We start from the raw sequence: 19,563 nt of genomic DNA, 5'->3' as shown, positions 1-19,563 counted from the left end.
CCAAAGGAAAGAGCAATAGCTGGAGCACTTTTCGCAAATGGAGCAGGCTACCTAATGGTTGCACCTATATTGTGTCAATGGTGGCAATGTTTTTTGCCAAGCAAACAGGGCCATCCTTATGAAAAAAAATTTTTTAATTTCTGCTGCGCTCCTAATTTGCTCCTTACGAGTAATCAGAAATCTATAAGGAATTCAACATAAGATGTGTTACAGCATTAGCTTCCTAACAGATGTTCACATGCAAATACCCATAATTCTTTTTATATGGAGAATTAAGCATGGCTTTATGTGTCGGGTGTTAGGGGCAAAGTCAAGGTGTGTTTCCGCATTAGCTTCAGAATACGCTTTCACTTTATATATACTCTAAAGGTTTGCTTCATCGACAAGCCATACTAATCTTATTGAAGTATCCTAAGAGTGCCATGAGGTATCGTTGCATATTGTAACTTCACAAAATTTTGCATTTAATTTTATAAACAACTATGCCTCACAATTTCGCACAGCTTACCGTTGCTTTCACGGACAACTGATCTACAGACTTTTAAACACATTTTAGCTGAGAAACGGTGACGATATAATCGTTCGGGCATGATCAAAATTATCCCAAAATGAATTGAAAAAAAAAAGCTTCTGACGCTCAATTGCACGAGCTTCTGCCTTCGGCAACCACTAGCACCGAGTTAGAACCAATATTACTCTCTTCGACCACAGATTAGACCGAGCGAACCGGCAGAGTTCGTGATCGGCGCATCTGGTCTCAAGGATAAACAATTCCGACAATGAAAAATTATTGTAGATTTCAATTATGGCCACGCTGGTTTCAAGTGAAGTGTTTCGTTGCCACCATCTCCTCTCTGCGTCCAAGAAGCCGTGAGCGCCGACAGCATTGTTCTTTAAAGTGGTAGCAAATAGTATATGTTCCTAGCATGTAGAGAGTTTACTTGAGAGAGAGAGAGAGAGAAGGGATGAAGGAAAGGCAGGGAGGTTAACCAGACTTACTTGCATCTTCAATGCGCAAAGCAGCAGCGTGAACAGTGCATGTTACTATTCACTAGATAAAATATACGGTAACTGCCGTGTTCCGGGGTGGCGTTGTGGTATAAGGCACTGGGCTCGTAATTTAGAGGTCGGACGCTCGTATCCTAGTTGTGCCACGGTTGCTTGATAAAAAAAAATCGCGAGATGAAAAGTCTTTGAACTATCTCTTTATTCCTTTTCTTTGTTTATTATTAGTTTGTCTTGTTTTCTTCTTTTTTTTTAGAATAATAATGCAAAGCTTGGCGAAAATTTCTCTAAAAGGCATTACTTATAACGAGAGCCCTCATCAACCACATAACCGCAATTCTCATGTGTACAAATTAGGAGCCCGTTACAACACCAAAGAAACTCTGACATCGTGCACTAACCAGACGCACTACGGCCAATTCCCTTTTGAAACCCATCAGGTACTCAGGAGGAAATTCGCAACGAACTCTAATGAAAATGTGATGAGCTTAATGTTAAATTAAGAGCATTAACATTTCATCAGACACACACACGATATTTTCTTAAGGGCATCCTCGCGGCATGCCAAAGTGACGTATAGGAAGTTGACTGCTACAGAGTTTCGATCACTCGGCCGAGCTTCATTTAGCGAAATAAAATTGCTCCAGTCGATCTTCATTCCATCCCTGTAACAGCCGTTCGGATAGACGCACTGCAGCCTCAATGCACCCGCTCTGCCCGCACAACTGCCCGAAGTCGCTTTTCAAACGTAACTCTCACAGTTCCGGCACTTCCCCCTCTATTGTCGGCCCTTCTTTTTTACGAGCGCGCCAGCTCTGAACACACACACACACACACACACACACACACACACACACACACACACACACACACACACACACACACACACACACACACACACACACACACACACACACACACACACACACGCGCGCACGCACGCACGCACGTACGCACGTACGCACGCACGCACGCACGGACGGACACACGTGCAATGTATACACACTGGGACCGGAAAGCGCCGACAGGTACGCACCAGCCGGGCCATAAAAACGCTGCCCGCAGAAAGCGCGTCGCCCGGCACATACACCCGTTTCGCGCGGCGTAGTCTCTCTTATCGCTTTCCGACTCTCTGCTGCAGACTTCGCGTAAAAAAGAAAAGGAAAAGAAGAAGAATGTTAAGCTGTGAAGAAGAATGGACATGAAGGCGGAGGATCTAAAGAAAAAGAAGGCCGTCAAGCAGTGAAGCAGGATGAAGAGGAAGTGGAAGAAGAATACGATGTGAAGAAGGGAGAAGAATGTGATGGAGAACGAAGGAGAAGACGAATGTGAAGAGAGAGAGAGAGAAAGAAACAACATTTATTGTTAATGAGGTGGGGCGTGTTCCTCGCAGGGTGGGGGCCTCAGTTCGGAGCCCAATGTGAAGTTGTGAAGAAGTAAGAGTAATGCGAAAGCTGTGAAGAAGGAGCACGAATAATGAGAAGTTGTGAATAAGAAGAAGTGCTAAGAAGAATGTGAATACCTGAAGTAGATTAATGAAGGAGTAGGAAAAGAGAAGCCGAAGTATATAACAAGAACTCTCGGCATCCTGTTCTACATCGACGAGTCGGGCGAAGAAACCACGTCCTTGTCTCCACCACGTCCTGACCGACACCGATGGATCGGCGAAGCGGAATGGGAGGAGGATTGCCTCGACGACATATCGCGAGAAATTCGAGAACGTTCGCGAGAGACCGAAGGACAGCCGAAAAGCTTTAAAGGGAAAGAAAGAGAATGGTGACGCCTTGCGGGAGAAGGAGCTGTCGGGAGATTGAGAAAGCGCGCGGTCGCCATTCAGAGGCAGTAGCAGCAGTACACGCCGAGGAGCGTCGGTGCCGAGGCAGCGACCAAATCGGCTTGCAACCCACGCGCAGATAAACGAAGGAGGAAACGAACAGAGAGAAAGAGAAACACACACAGAAAAGGAGGAGCAGAGAAGATTCGAGGCAACAGCGAAATGCGTAGCTGGCGAGCCTATACACGCTGATGTATTTTTATGTTTGTTTATATTCCTCGAAACGGCCATCTCTCTCTCGAGTTTCTTTTCTTATTTTTTAACGCAGGAAAGATATAAACATCGCGCCACCGGCAGCCGGCGCCGAGGTGTCGAGGGGGGGGGCTCGAACTGCGAGAGTCCGGTTCGAACAGCGCCTGCGCGAACGGCTAAGCAAACTAATAAAAGCGAATTGTCGATAGCCTCCTCGTAGACGACTTTTCCTTCTGCTCGACATGCATGCCCGTTTGGTTAAATAGGGTGCCCCAGCTAACGTTAGCCAAGCTGTTCAACGGAAGAAAAAAAGAAAGAGTTTACAAAAAAAAAATCAAGGTGCAAGTTACGATTATAAGACCTACGGTGTTCGCTCCTCAGAAGGCTGACGCCCGAACACCGTGGGTGGCGCCCGAACGCCGTGGGTATCTGGCACCGGGTTCTTTTTTTTTTTTTTTTTCCTTGAACTGCTTGACAGCCTGGCTAACGTCAGCTGGGAGACACCGTATAGTCTATATACTGCATATAGACCAAACTCATTGACAAGTTTATTACCTTTGGTCTAGCGTGACCCGCCGCGGTGGCGCTGTGGCTATGGCGTTATGCTACTGAACTCGAGGTCGCGGGTCCAATTCCCTGCCACGGCGGCCACATTTCAATGGGGGTCAAATGCAAAAATGCTCGTGCGCTTAGTTTTGGTGAACGTTAATTAACCCCAAGGGACCAATATTAATTCGGAGTCCCCCACTGCAGCGTTCCTCACAACCCACCGTGCAGTTTCGAGACGGCACACCCTACAATTTGGTTTGTTCTTTGTCTACTGTGGTCCATAGAGTATAAAAACATTTTCTTTTATTTATGTAAGGAGACGTTGGTGCCTCTATATGGCGTCTCCTCCTCAAATGACAGACGTTCCATAAACAAACGTTTCAAACAAAGAGTAAGGAAATGATTAGAATGACGGCAGGTGTAAAGGTCTAAAATATTGGCCGTCAGAAAGTGTCAGACCAACATAAGTCCACATGCTCGCAGTTCTCACAGAAAAAAAAAAAAAAGGAGGTGGGGGGGGGGGGGGGGGGGGGATAGCGACGGTCGGTCTTTAAGTACACTGAAATCTTCAATACTCTGAAAATGTTTCCTTGAGGTGGGCCACAGCGCATGAGCCCGCTTCGTAGGTCGGCAAAACAAGTGGACAACTCACTCGCACTCACAATCATGTCCACTCACACTCACCGGAACTCGCTCTCATTTATACCAGCGCCTACTGATGTCACCAGCACTCACGCTCGTCCTCATGTCCGCTCATGCTTGCTATACTAATTCGGTCACGTTTATACTGACACCATGCTCACCCTCATTGTTATTCACTCGCGTTCATACTGCTGTCAACTCACAATACATCTGCACTCACTCACTTTCATACTCAAGTCCACTCACACTCGCCGACTTTCAGCATGGCCTCCGGGATCTAGGCTTGATCTCAGAGGCCATGCTTTCACTAACGTGTTCGTGCTGACGTCTACTCACATTCAACGGCGTTAACATCGTACTCATACCTACTGTATAGTCGCTCAACTCACTAACCTGTATACTCGACTCAACACTCAACTACTAGCCTCAACACTCAACTCACTAACATGTACACTCACTCACGTTCACACTCCCGTCAACTCCCACCCTATGCCACTGTCGTATTCACACTATACCGACTGCGAAGTGAGGGTCAATCGCGAGTGAGTATGCCGACTTGTGTTCGGGAATGTCCCAAGGCACGATGGCTGTGAAGACGGTGCACATTTGGAGAAGGATGGGTGGCGAAAGTGACGACGTCGTGAATCGCGTGCTCGGATCAATTTAATCGACGCTAGCCCCACCCTCGTTCTCCTTTACATATGGCGCCGGCGCGCGAAAGTTCGTCATGCGAGGCTAAGTCCAGTCCGCTCGCCTTATGGTCATTGACACGCGACAATGTCGGGCGGGCACGTTTTAACCGCTCTACTATCTCGCATCGCTCCATTTCACAGTGTGTTAAAAGGAACGCTGGACAGAAACCCTGAATCAGTTGAGACTGGCAAAGTTGAGACTGGTAAAGAATTCCGTCGAAACTATATTTGCATTTCAATCGGAAGTAAAAAGGTTGCATTCGAGCAGAGTAATTGAAGGGCGTAGCTAATCCTTGTTTAACGCCGCGCACATGCCTCAGCTCCACTGTGACGTCACAGATTTCAAAGTGTACGTCTTGCGCAATAGGGTTGTTTTTGTGGCAAGGAATGTTCCGTAACGTTGCCAGGTTGAATCTAATTACTTTAGAACGCAATGTATTCCTTCTAGACCGATAAACAACTAGTATTCAGCAAATGCTTGTCAAGCATTTCTTTTTTTTTTTTTTTTTCGGAGTTGAAGTGAGAAACACTGGTGTGCTGCGCGGTATCACCGCCTATGGCCTTCGAGATTGGGGGGCACCCGCAGGCTCTGTGCCAGATCTCGAAGGCTATGCATCACCTCGCTGAGAGGCCATGTTCGACACCAGACCATCGCAGGCACCTGCTTTTTGTACTTAAATAAGCCAAAGGAAGCACGTGTACGACACTTGCATACGCAGCTGCTACAGTTCTGGAACAGAAGAAAGAAGCCTGAGCAGGTGTCTCTGGCGCTGTGAAAAGGTACATTGCATTCATATATCGTCGTTTCGATAACGAGAGCCATGCGCGCACTTAAGTACACAAACAGGTGCAGCTGTTTGTCGGGAAAACGCTGCTGCCGCGTTAACAGTGGCAGATTAACAAGTGGGAACCACGTGGCGCCCACGCCGACGGTTCATCGCGTCGCGGTTGTTTGTTAAAATGGAATGTATACGATCATTATTCGCCGCAGGCATTCAAATTTTTGCGCTAGCTGGAGTTGCACTCTTGTTTGTGAGACAGCTGCAAATGTCACTGTATGTGTTATATACCAGCGGCGAATGCATCAACGGCAATTCTCAGCGAGAAGCCATATGCAAGACGCGACAGGAGTGAGAGGCTGCATAGACGGTTTCTCATTAATCAATTAAGATCCTGGTCTCAGGCTTAATTGGTTCACTGCTTTGACGGTTGAGTGCGCGAGGGCGCGGCGGCGCGCCCGCGTGCGTGCTATATTTTGTCTCTTATACCCCCCCCCCCCCCACCTTGTCTTTCTTATTGCAGTTTAATTGTTCATTGAAGTTTTGAACTGAAATTACGAGGGGAAAACTTGTGTCTGCTCTACCAGTGTCGTCTGGTCTGCCAGCATGAGAGATGTGAGACAGCATGGACATGATGGGTGGAGCATGGAGTGGTCCGAACTTCGTCATTGCAGCTTCAATCGACCATCTCGAAGCTATAACTTGTCATTGGTAACTTATCTGCATAAGGTTATGATTAGATTCGCTTGGCTTCTAATTTCTACCATTCAAACGCCTTTATGACACTGTAACATAGAAAAGTTAATCAAGTATTTTTATACTTACAAAATATTTCTGTGGCTACTTTTGAGCCATGTAATGTCGACATGGCACTTAAATTTTGTGAGAAGTGTATATACTCTAAACGTCAAGATTTATCTGTGTGGTGGAAATCCTGCAATAATATGTTTGGGAAGATAGTACATTGAACTGATATTTAAAAGAAACGCACGTTTACGGACAACGTAATTGAACCCCTGGTATAATTAAGAAAAACCGTAATGCGCTTAACAAAACTGTGCCATATCGTAGGAAAATGCACGTAGTATCCATTGTAAGTGAATGAGATCACTGCCCGATTTCCAGCTGGCTAACTTGCGGAACTTTCTACCAATCGTTCCAGTGCGGCCCAGCACTACTGCACACATGCTACCGCCAACCTTAAACCGAACAAGGAAAACACATCTATAGCATCCCAACTTAACAAACACAGGCTGCGAAGAACAAACGTCGGATGCTTTGGAAGAAATACGCATTAAGCTACCACCATCCAAAATTCCCAACCGCAAATATTTAGCACCGTCCGCAGTAGAAGCAAAAAGGCGCTCAAGGCGTGTTAGAGTTAAGTATGATCGTGATTGTACATATGTTGCGCAGGACAGAAACTATATGCTTCATACCGCCAAAGTGAGCGGGCTTCAGACGGGCGATAATGAAGCATGATTATTGCTATTACGGCCAGATTATTATCATGATTAAGTGGGAATGTGGTCTTACGTTGCCCCACTATATTATAGCATACCATCTTGGCATTACCGTAACGATCTTCAGCTACCATTCGAAGATGTCATTAGCGAGAAACTATTCAAAAGGCAGAAGAAAAAAAAAAACGGGCTGCGAGAGGGTGACGTAAGGAAGAGTAGTAGCTGCCATCTTGGCCAGGCAAGGCATGGCGAGATTCAGGCAAAGAAATTGCCCCATTGAATCGACAAAAAAAGAAAAAGGACCTGGCGTTTCATAACCAAGATAGCGAAAGATAGCGAAGTAAAGAGCCAACCGGCCGTTGACAGTGAAATGAACCAGCGGTCGGGTGTTCGGAACGAAGTGTGCGACGATAAAGAGAATGAAAAAGGTAAAGGGAAAAAAACGAAAGAAAGGAAGAAAGAAAAATGTGAAGTGCACTTGGTACAGACGACGTTGACGCATTTCGTATAAAAAGGGCGCCGCTAGCGCGGTGCCTTCCGCGATTGTCTTTTGCGAGCTGCCACCACTTCGAGCGAAACGTAAAGAAAGCGATAGGAAGGCCGAGTTAAATTTCGTTCCTCATGCGCTTGGCTAAATAGCAGTGGTATAGTCAAGCGACGCGAATTAATTCGGCTCGCGAGTCAGAACTTCTCAGATAACTGTAAGAATGCGCACTCCGACGTTGCATCACGGAGTGAGGGGCATGATAACAATGTGTCTCTCACATTCGAGCTTGCCGCTCAAGCTCGTTGGAAATTCTTGGCGCATTCGACGCCTGGGAGGGGCTACACGCGTATCCAAGTGGTCTTCCCGATGTTGTTGAACCAAGGTTGAACCGAGGTTGGACTGATGCTGAACCACCGTTGCAGGCATTACCGAGTTGTCGGCTGGACGAGTATCTAGCTGCAATGGCAATCATCCCGAAATTTCTCAATACGACCCCGCCCCCCTCTCCCCTTTTCATTTCCGGTATAGCCATCCATCTCATGGACTGTAGAAATGTCTGAAAGGAAGCCTACGGGCAATACATACACGCTTTCTATAGAGGGCAGCCGACCGGGTTCAGCCATGGGTTCACCTCACTGCTTTTCCCTTGTCACTTCTCTCTCTCTCTCTCTCTCTCTCTCTCTCTCTCTCTCTCTCTAGACGTTGCATAGAGATAAGGGGAAAAATGAATAGCTCGTGTCCACATCGGAAGCCTCCAGCGATTCCACCTTCAGTAATGGAAATCAACGTGGATTAGCATCGAAAGAGATCAGGGTTCACGTGAACTCGACACGACTATAGGTCGTACCGGAAATTCTAGGGATCCATTTCGCCAATGCTGGTCACCCATCATGCGCCTCTTTCTTCCCTCTTTCTTTCCCTCTTCCCCTTCTCCCAACGCCGAGTAGCTGGCTAGAGGAATATACCTCAGTCCGACCTCTCTGAATTTCGTATCATTAAACTTCTCTCTCTCTCTCTCTCTCTCTCTCTCTCTCTCTCTCGTGAGCCAACCACACGCCTCCCCTCTTCCCTCATCGCACTCCGGGATTAGTCACTACGCCCCTCGCGCTCCCTGATGAAACCGACGACCACACTGAACCCGATTCGACCCGACCTAGTCGAGCTTGTGTAAACGTATCTACAGGCAGACCTGGTGTTCGATCCACTGCTCCCTCTCTAGAATTTGAGGAGGAGGGAAAACTAAATGCAGGAACAGTCCCGCGTTATAATAAAAGAGGTGTCAGGAAGTGACGATGCAAGCAGCATATTTTTTACTAAGCGCTGTACAATTTTATAGCACTGCGACAAAGTGCTAACCAATATATCTATCAACGGTGGTTATAGCTGCACCGTGCTTTGTATGGCCTCCGAGAGTGCGAGAGTCCCGCTGTTGCGACAGTGCGTCGCCCTACAATCTCTAAGGCCGTGCTTTTGGTGTACTGCGATGTCGCCGCTCGTTCGGAAGGAGCTGCAGACGAGAAACGCACGGGAGAGAAGTTGAGGTCGTTCTATTCAACTGAATTCGTAATGTCAAAAAGGTAAAATATCCAAGAGCCAATTAATTACACGAACACCCATTAGTGTTAGTTAAAGGTACTGATAACCGTTTTTTAAGGACCTAGTTTTCTTATGGCGCAACGAAAAACTCACTCTCGATATAGTATTTACAACTGCAGCGGTTACTTCCAAAAGCGCGTGGATATTTTATAACCAGAATTTTTCGATCTGAGCAGCGCCTCCAAAAAAGTAAGAGTCCCTCCTCTAGCAACACTGAGAAGTGAGAGCGATACCGATAGCCCGCCTCGCAAATTGTGAAAGTCGCCCATCGTTCTGCTTTCACAGGAGTGAGTGCAACTGTGGTTAACCACCTATATTTCTACCTTTTCAACCACTTGTGAAAATAAAAAGCTGGTACAATTATTCGTTTGCGTTGTTGTACAGACCTTTCTGGTATTGGCAATGCGTTTTCCCCGAAGTACACGTATACGTCATTGCTCGCTCGCCACTGGCGTCGTTATTCTGTCGATAGACGAGCCGAGCCAACCCATCGAAAACATCAAGCGAAGGCAGCGGCGCTTTTCTACTCACTACAGACCAAAGGGTTAACTGCACATTTAAGTTAGAAAAAGCTTAGAAGAAATTGTACTGCATTTCCAATACTAATAAAAAAGATCAGGAACCGCGTGCACTAGTAGAAGGTCACGTGATAGGTCGCTTATGCATCTTCCTGTTTTTGCCGCGTGGGGCGCCAAATGTCATTTTGGCGACATTTAGTGAGGAATCAAAAATATAAATCCGCGTTTAATGAGAATAACATGGCTCGTACGTTTTAGCCAATACGACAGACAATCTTTCCATCGGATGGGTTATCTCGATTCATGTTCGGAGCGGATGTCTATCCCTTCGAACGTCAGGAAACAGTGGGCGCAGGAAGCAATGACCGACGAAATGTCACTTGTGTTTTGGACAGTACCATCGCAAAGACCCTTAATGAACACTCAAGAAGAAGCGATTCAAAGGAATGAATGACATTTATTCTTATCTGGACTGTGCTAAACTTTCAGTAAAAAAAAAAGGATGCAGCGTTGAGGCAGGTAATTCTTTCATCGACTACCGAATGCGCTATCGAAAAGGCGAGCTTTCTTAATACGCAAACGGCCTTACTCGACATGAAGGAAACGGTCACACATTTCTACCCGACTCTTCGATCCGCATTGCAGTCAAACCCGGAAGCACAACGCGGATGACTCACCTATAGTGATTCACGACAGAGACGGAACGACGCCCTTTGTAGGAGGGGAAGGAACGAAAACCCGGTAAAATAACGCTGCACTCGGCGCTGCATAAATGTTCGCCACGAGGTCAAACGAGCGCACCGACAACGGGAAAATAACATCCTCAGAACGATAGCGAATTGGCTCGCTTGTCCGAGGGTGTTTGCAAACGTGGTGACGTCGTGGGACTACAAAAGCGCCTCAACATCAAATTTTCTCGATGCAGCAGCGTGTACGGCATATATATACTGAACTCGAACTTATTTCAAGCGCCCTTTTTACCTCATTTGCGGAGGGTGCTGGAGATTTCTAGTTTGGGTAGCTTGAATGTGCTAGCTGAACGCGTCTTTCTCCCAAAACATTCGATGTTTTGCTCTTTCTAGCCCACGTTTTCTTTTCCTTTCTTTTGAACAAATTAAGCTTTCTTTTGAAGAAATTAATGAAACAACAAACAATACTTAGATATCCTCATTGCCAGAAATATTCAGTCTTACCGAACCCCACCCTGGCAGTAACTGCAATTCTTGGCCTTTCCAGGAACGTGACTTAGTAATACAGTTCAACTCAATGATCCTCGGTAGTGTCATTGTATAGGTTAGGTTAGAGTTTGAAAAGCATTAGGGGACACCGCGAGGAACTCAATTTCTTGCTAGTAACAAACCTTATGAAACCAACATGCAGTGAAGCCAAGAAAAAGCATAATCGAAATTGACTTTTCGTTTTTCCGTTGAACTGTGCAAATCAGGGAAAGGGAGTAGGAAAAGACGACACTGACGCCGATGGGAGTCAACCCTGCACCTTTCATCATCACCAGCAGCAGCAGCAGCACCATCACCTTCCACGTTGCGCGCGCGGTTCTTTCACCATTAAGCTACCGCGGCTTTATCCTCCTGTCCGCTTTCTTGTGTATGTACACCGTATCGAACTAGCCCCGTGAATGCTAGCCAGCACCATTCACGGCTATCACGATGGTTAGGTTTGGTTAGGTTAGTTTAGCTTTAGAAGTAATGTCAACAGGCCAGGGCTTTTGCCTTACTGAAGTGACACGGGTGTCGAGATGCTTTCAGTGCATTCTCGGAAGCTTCGCGAGCTGGCAACAGCGATAAGCGAAAAGCAAAGGCAAGAGATGCTAGCCTCAACGAAAACAGGGAGAAAGGATAACACTGCCGTATGCGGTTCTCGGTCGGCCTCTGGGCCTCCAAATAACAACAATAACGCAGCTATATCTTCCAAGGCTGACCACTTTATTGTTGATAAGTTGCTCATCGGGTAGCAAGAGATGAAGCTTCTTCTGTCTGGACTTCGACGAGGTTTTGTATCGTCTCTCGTAGTTTCGCGAGCTAGCATTTTTGCTTATCATCAGCAATTGCGCATTTTTGTGCGCTGGATAAATTTCAACTGCCATCGTGACCTACATTGTGACAATAATGTGTTGTTGTTTTTTTTTCATCCCTTCCTGTACGTAGTGCCCCAACGAACGTTTATGGTAACCGATTGGTAACCAAGTTGAGCAGCAGACATTTTTTTAGGTCTTGTATCTCCTGACCCCAGTATTTTTTTTTTTTAACTGACAGTAGAAAATTGTTCCCCTGATTGATATATCATGAAGGACTGGCTTCAAAGACAAGACACAGTCACCTGGGAAGCGACGCATATTATCAGTGGCTTCTGGGGCCACTCTACCCTGTCAGTGGAAATGACTGCGCTGACGAAGCCACCCGTGATTGGCGAAGTTGCAGGAACGTGTCCAACGTGTGTGGCCGAAGTGGTATCGCGCCGACGCGTCCTGCAGTCGGACTTCACCGCCATACCAGCCCAACAGGGTAAGAGAGAGAGAGAGGATGGGATTGTATAGAGGGAAAGGAAAAAAAACGGACATTCGGAGTATTTTGCCAATGGGTGAGTCGACAGGGTCAACCAACTGGCTGGGCTTGACAGGGAGCCATCTCGTTAACAACGGGCCGACACGGTCTCAAGTACTACGTTGGTACTGTGTTCGGTGTCCCTGACTTGCCGGTCCATTCTTGGGCGTAACAAATTTCGGGCGCGTGGTGGCCATAGTAGTCCTCTAAGGAAGGTTATCTTTCGTGGAAAAGGAAGTGAATCATACGAGACACAATTACTCGGCTACCTCGCACCGCTTTGCATGGGAGAAAGGCAAATCCCCAGAAGCAAGCTCGCTTTCACGGAGCGAACGCGTGAAAGAGCTAATCTATAGACGGCGCGATGAGTCATCTGCCGGTGACGCGTCTCAACAACGATCTACCCCACCACAGCGACTCGTACACGTCTCGATACTGGTCTCGAGCGAGCAGATGCACCTGCTACGGTCTCAGTCGATAGCCCGAGGTCGCGCGTCGGCCTCGTGGAGCTCGACTACGTTCCTCGATCCCTAAACATCGCTTTCTGCCCGGACATGACGTCGTACGAAGGCATTCATATGACATCACCGTCACGTCAGCCATCTTGTTCCTCGTTCTCTCCCTATTCCCCTTTTCCCACCGCAGAGCAACCAACTCACCTCCTCTCTGCCTTTCCTATCGTTAAACTTTTTTCTGCCCTCGATGTCGCGGTTTCGTTCCCGGTCGCGGCGGCTGCACTTCGACGGGGCCGAAATGCGAAAAAGCACTCGTGTGTTAAGATTTAGGTACACGTTAAAGAACCCCAGGTTGTCAAAATATAATCTGAGTCCCCCCACTGGGGCGTGTCTCGTAATCAGATCGTGGAATTGGCACATAATACCCGAGAATTTTTTTACTATCGGTGTACCATCTGTTGCTTGGCACTTAGGTAAGAGGACCGTAAGGAAAAACACTAAAACAGTTTAGACATACAAGGTGTTATTTCAATAGTCTATATTTGTTAAGATATTGATTACTAGAAGAGAAAATGAAGTTCTAGCTTCAATATTTTTTATATAATTTCGCGCCCAAAAGCCCAGCACCCGTAATTGAGTGTGACGTCGTAGACCTCGAACTCGTGTTTGGGCTGGTGCAGCTCAGTAAGTGTTCCAGAAACTTGCTTAGTTCAGCCTTTGGCCCCTATAGAACACAATGTAGTCCGCCTTTACGTTAACAGTTAACTAAACCCTTGCGGTCTAGTTAATGGCGTCACGGCGAGCTAGGATGCGTCTAGACTTTTACAGGCGGTGTCATCACCATTAATTTGTTCTTGTGGTTGTGCTCACTTGCCATGCCTCGTCTCACGTTTAATAATTTTTCTTTTTTTTTTTCTTTTTTTAGCTAGTAACCTGGATAGCTTACTAATGCAACTCAGCTTATTATTACTTTCAGTGTCCCTTTAAGTGCAAGGTCATGTTCGTTTCTTTATGAAATATACGACAGCCTATACACCTGTATTAGCAATTTGGTAGCATTGCACGAATCATCAGCAGCCTCCTGGCCGCATAATGGGAAAGTCGCGCACCGTTCTTGTATCTGCCCACATAACGTCATTGTTAGTTAAGGACTCATTAACGTTATTTAGCCCATGGTCGGACCCAGTTCTCGCGCGCACGAGACATCTCAAGCCATAACACGAGTCAGAAAGCAAGTTTTGTTTAGTATGAGCGTACAGAGCTCGCGTTAGGTGCACGCTCTTTCTAACGTGTGCTGTCTAACAGAGAATAAATGTCTTGGGCCAGTTGGCTTACCAACATTTCAAGACTATTGCGCTTAAATGTGACGTGGTAAGAAACGCCACCCGCCGTTTCATCGCTTTTTCATCGCTCCGTATATCTCTGTTTTCTCCTTCGCAATGTATTTCATCTTGCAACCTTTAAGTGTATAACAATTAAACAAACAATAAAGCTTGCCCAGCGACTATATAGGGGGCCACGCTTGACAACGTCGCCGGAAATGTCAGCCTTTCGAACAGAATTGTGTAGTGTACTTTATCCCCGTGGACAAAAGGCCGTCAAGCCTATGTAACAGTGCAAAAATCAGATGCTTGGCTGCACCCAAAACGATCCACCTCACAAGTACGTTTTTGATGGCAGCTCGATTTTGAGCTATACTTGGTAATAGGACGTATATTTTGAAAAGCAGCGCAAAGCTCAGAACTGAGCGGAGAGTGTTGCTCACAACACGGGCGATCGCATCGTGTATGTGGCTGTGTGCGTGTGCACTCTGTTCCATGCAATCCTGCTTTTTGCGATTGTTTCAAAATGTACGTGCCCAACAACACGCGCGTTCACACTGTGTAAAGAAGTTCGCGACTGTCATGCACTCGCCCATCATCATCATACACCACACTTGGAGTGGCACGCCAAGCAAACCCTCTCTCTCTCTCTTTGACTCCACTAATGCCCGAGCCCTTCCCTCAAAGGTCCGCAGGTTGAAATAGAACTGTTTGCGCATACACTGCGGTGCTCTCACGCTATCTGACCACTGTATATACGCGCCGCTCGCTGTTTTTTTTTTTTTTTCTCCTTCTTTTTTTTTTGGGGGGGGGGGGGGTGCAAGGAGGGAGGGGGCGATGTCGTCAGCAACCTGGAGCAATGCTTTTTAGCTTTGCAACCGGCGTGCTGTGCTTCACAAGTTTCCGCGAGGCCGCGTGCTGGTGGTGGGAGGCGCGCGCGCGCTATCAGCGACGTGTGCTCGTGGCGAGGAGAGAGTTGGCAAACCTCGCGGGGGCCGCGGCCCGGGCGCTATCGCGGATTTCGAGCCGTCGACGAAGCAGCAGCAGCAGCCCGCGAGGGCAGCGGAGCGACGACTGAGAGTCCAGAACGACAGCTGCGGTGACCCGATTTCGCCATGGCTGCAGCAGCGAGGACGGGCTTTTAGAGCCGCGCGCCGCGTACTCCGCTGGCGCCAATGCCGTGCAGTGCGGCGAAAAAGCTGCGGGTATTTAGCGTCGGCCAATCGACGCCGACAACCGGTTGCGGGTCTGAAAGAAAGAAAGAAAGAAAAAAAGAAAGAAAGAAAGAAAGAAAGAAAGAAGCTAAAACGGATCATTCGACCTTACCCTAACTGTCCCAATGTTCCGGATGTATCTCGGTTCCGTGCATTGCGAACAACCAGCATTGATCAACATGTGGGCGATTACTTGGAGCCACCGGCCGTTTCGACAAGGGGACCTCTGTATGTCAAGGCAACGACGTTTATAACTTCATATAGCTCATTCTCTTCACGCGTGGCATAGTAAGGCGACGGCTTGTGAATAGAACTGGTAATATTTAAGAAGGAGCAGGTTGTTGCTCCGTCTACATGAACTCTACAAAGTCGGGTCGAGTGGCTTGTCTGGACGAAATCCTGCCATCGCGTTCATATAAACACTATATAGCGTATAGCTACTCTTTCTACGATCTATCAATTCAACCGACACTGCGCATGAGAGGATTGAAGGCGGACGATGTACGTTTACCAACCGATTCTTTTATTTCGCGCCTTCTTTGTGATTGGCTGATGTGACCTGCAGTCTTTGAGGCGCTGCATGGTGCCGGTGGGAATGGGACGTGTGTGCAGACGATGTGTTGCAGAAAGCCGTCGTCTGACTCGTCTGTTCGCGCGTTTCAAGAAGGTCGTGTAGCCTTCCGATAAACGCGCCGCGTGCGCGTCGCGTCGCCCATCCGCTTGCCTTGCAGGTACTACAACTTCATTGTTCAAATTGCAAGCTGCAAGTGTGTGTACACAAAGACAGCGGTGGTGGCGAGGAAAAGCTAACACGAAGGACGAGGTGCTCGCCGCCTCAGATTGCGTCCCATCAAGTTGTCAACGCAAGGCCTATGTACGCTTTTCAAAGTTGAACTGGTTTCGGCCAGTCTTTGTACCTCGAGGAGTAACATACATAGTCGGTTGATCCGTCAAACGCGTTTCCGTATAGGTACACAGATTGTGAACGTGCCGAATACTCAACTGTGCGAGGATGTAAGCCCAAAAAAGAGTAAAATTTCACAATGTTTGTGTGCGAAAACAATGAAAGGACAACACTGGAACAAGTACATGAACACTGTGCATCGAGTGTTCGGTGTCCTGTGTCCGTGTACTTGCTCCAGTCTTGTTCGTTCGTTCTTTTTGCGCACGAACTTCAGTATTGAAAATGTGTGCATTGAGTAAATGCACTGAGTGAATGCATTAAATGCACCGAGAGCAAATGAGTAAACGCATCGTTATTACGCATTAGTTGGAAGCATTGGTAGCGCGATCGTCAATAGCCGCCAACGCAGATTTCGTTATTCGCAAGCTTTAGCATGAAAAAGTGAACCAAGGTTGTGTGCGTAAGAAACGAAACTCATTTTAAAGATGTTTATTTAGATTATAGTGTGACATGAGGGTTCCTTATGCCTCCTACGTTACGCGTGCTGTTCAGTGGATGACGTACAGATTGGATAAGAGAGGACGCTGGCTTCTTGTACATTTTTTTTTTCGCTTCTCGCGCACCTATATGTCAATCAAGTCTCGTCAGGCGAGATAACACGATTACGTGAATCCCTACGCAACAGAGCTTTTCTCCGGCGAACTTACATCCTCATCTGTCAAACAATATTTTATAAGGGCTCCTTCAGAGGGCACATTTCGTTCGTTGACTTTTCCGTTGAGTGCTGAGGATTCCAACCAGCGCCGATAATGGCCCGTCTTCGTTCGTACAGCAACGGCCAGTGCCGTAATTGCGCAGTAACTGGCTGCCCCCAAAGCAAAAAAGTGCATGATCGTGGGTACAAAGACGTTGCAAACGCCACACACACACACACACACACACACCACAGATGCGTCATGCACAGACACACAGAAATACATACGCGCGCTGGCCCACACACATACAGATCAGACGTACACAAACACACGCACGTACTCACATAAACACACCACACAGACACGCACATGCACTCCTGCGCAGGGGCGCATGCACATAAACACGGATGAACTCGTACGCTGACAGACATAATGCATACATACATACATACATACATACATACATACATACATACATACATACATAACATCATACATACATACATACATACATACATACATACATACATACATCATACATACATACATACATAATACATACATACATACATACATACATACATACATACATACATACATACATACATACATACATAACATACATACATACATACATACATACATACATACATACATACATACATACATACATACTACATACATACATACATACATACATACATACTACATACATACATACAGACATACAAACAAACGCGCGCTGAAATCAGTAACGTGCAAGGGTCGGCCAAAACAAGCTTTAGAAAAAGGCGACCTGGGTCAGGGTGATTCTCTTTTTCGCAGCCCCAAAACTCTGCCAGCAACAGGTAGAAGGCCTGCCTGCTGCGTTGTCAAAATGCTCGCTCACGGCCGCCCAAAGCAGGCGTCGCTGTCGACGTCAAGGTAGGCACGTAGGCGCCTGTACGCCTGGTAGGAACGGGTTGCATAGGTCAGGTCTCAACACGCCTCAACCAAGAGAGGGAGAGAGGGGCCACACCCAGCTGGAGAGTTCGCGGGGGGCCAAGCGGATGAAGGCCGTTTCACATGGTGCGATTTTGCACTGCGATTATCGCACCGGAAGTGCGATTTCCGTCGCATGCGACGAAAATCGCAGTCGCAGGGCCGTTTCTGCGATTTTCGGCTGCGACCAACCGGTTGGTCGCAGAGTCGCAACGTCGCAGCAATCGCTGCGATTTTTCCGTCGAAATTGCGCCGAGAGGTATTTCGCGGTCTGTTTTGGAAAATGGCGGCGGTCGCTCAACGCAACGTTTATAGGTACTTTTTTGTCTATAAATATTGGATCAACGAGCCTCGAACAGTGCAACTAATTGAGTGGAGCCTTGGATTACGCAATCGGTACGTAACATCAGCACCGACACGCGAATAGTGCAGATAACAACTCGTAGGTCAGATTCGGTTCTGTGATTTCTACGAGTTTGTTGACACGCTACGTTGCTAATCTGGCGACGCTGTTTTTTAGGTTAGCTTCGGGTGCTGATAGTACGTACTTTTGCGTGATTTTCCGTTATTCACACGCGCTGCGAGTTGGTAAATACTACGAGGTGTCCCTCACGGGAAGGCATGGCCTTCGGATGTCGTCCCAATTTTCTGGTTCTGGAGACAACTCGCGATATACGAAAACGCCACAGTTTTATCGCCGTATGCTTTTACGGACGGAACAATTTAAAGAATATGCAACTACGGACAAATGCTGTGGTCGCGCGTATAGCGTGACCAAATGCTTGGTCACGCTATACGCGCGACCATTTAGTTGCAGTTGGTTGGTTAGGGCTTTCATGCGCATTTTCCCCAATGAATTATCTCATTTCAAGGTTCTGTTACTTCCGCTGCGAGACGCAAAGCGAACGTGCAACCTGGATATCGTAATGAATGTTCTGCAATAGCATATTTCACGCTTTGACTGGGAATAAGCAGTATTGCCAATTTATTTTCGAAGCAATATTTAAACAGTTTTTTTTCTAATTTTTCTGATGCATTATTTTTCTCCTGAATAAAAAAACCAATAAACATTCAGTGTGTTGCAGACTTTGTATCCTTACTGCATCTGTATTAACCCTCACATTAAAAGGTAATTGCACATTTCGCTTACTTCAATGCATCGAATTACTTTTGTTTATGCTGGTTGTAACATATCGCAGTACTCTAAGAAACTACTTATCCATAAACATCCTTGCCTTTTCTTGCTTCTCTGTCTCTACTTCCTGTAAAACACATGCAATAATGCGAAAAGCAGGCGAACACCTTGTTTTTATAAGCAGTAGATAACTCATTAAACAAAAGCAGATCAAAATTGTGCAGTGAAGTCAGCCGGTTGCATTCCTTCGTATGAATGATAGTATCTTTTCAAGTGTGGGTGGGTCTTGCATGTCCACAGCTCATAAAGTGAGGCGTAGGTATAGCCCATCAAGATGGAGGCAATGTTGCTAATGAGTCTGCACTTACATGTATTACTGCATAAACTCGTATAACCATATCCCATCATTACTCAATCGAGCTTGCTCAGTCATATTCACCAAAATTCTACTTATCCGAGCTTGCTCCGACTCATATTCACCAAAATTGTACTTGGCCGAGCTTGATCTGACTAATATTCACAAAGATGCTACTCAGGCA

General features: G+C 46.8%; 1 long non-coding RNA gene across 1 annotated transcript in view; it reads right to left on the bottom strand.

The window, feature by feature from the left end:
- The window catches only part of LOC125947328 (uncharacterized), a 161,053-nt gene extending 150,373 nt beyond the window's left edge, over positions 1-10,680 (bottom strand). The window contains exon 1 of the long non-coding RNA XR_007468188.1: positions 9,626-10,680. This is a non-coding gene — a long non-coding RNA (uncharacterized LOC125947328). The remainder of the gene's footprint in view (positions 1-9,625) is intronic.
- Between the last annotated feature and the right edge of the window lie 8,883 nt (positions 10,681-19,563).

This window comes from Dermacentor silvarum, chromosome 8 (genome assembly GCF_013339745.2).
Source record: "Dermacentor silvarum isolate Dsil-2018 chromosome 8, BIME_Dsil_1.4, whole genome shotgun sequence".
In the NCBI taxonomy this organism is placed as follows: domain Eukaryota; kingdom Metazoa; phylum Arthropoda; class Arachnida; order Ixodida; family Ixodidae; genus Dermacentor; species Dermacentor silvarum.
The sequence above is the reverse complement of the archived record's forward strand: the minus strand, read 5'-3'. Positions and strand labels throughout refer to the sequence as shown.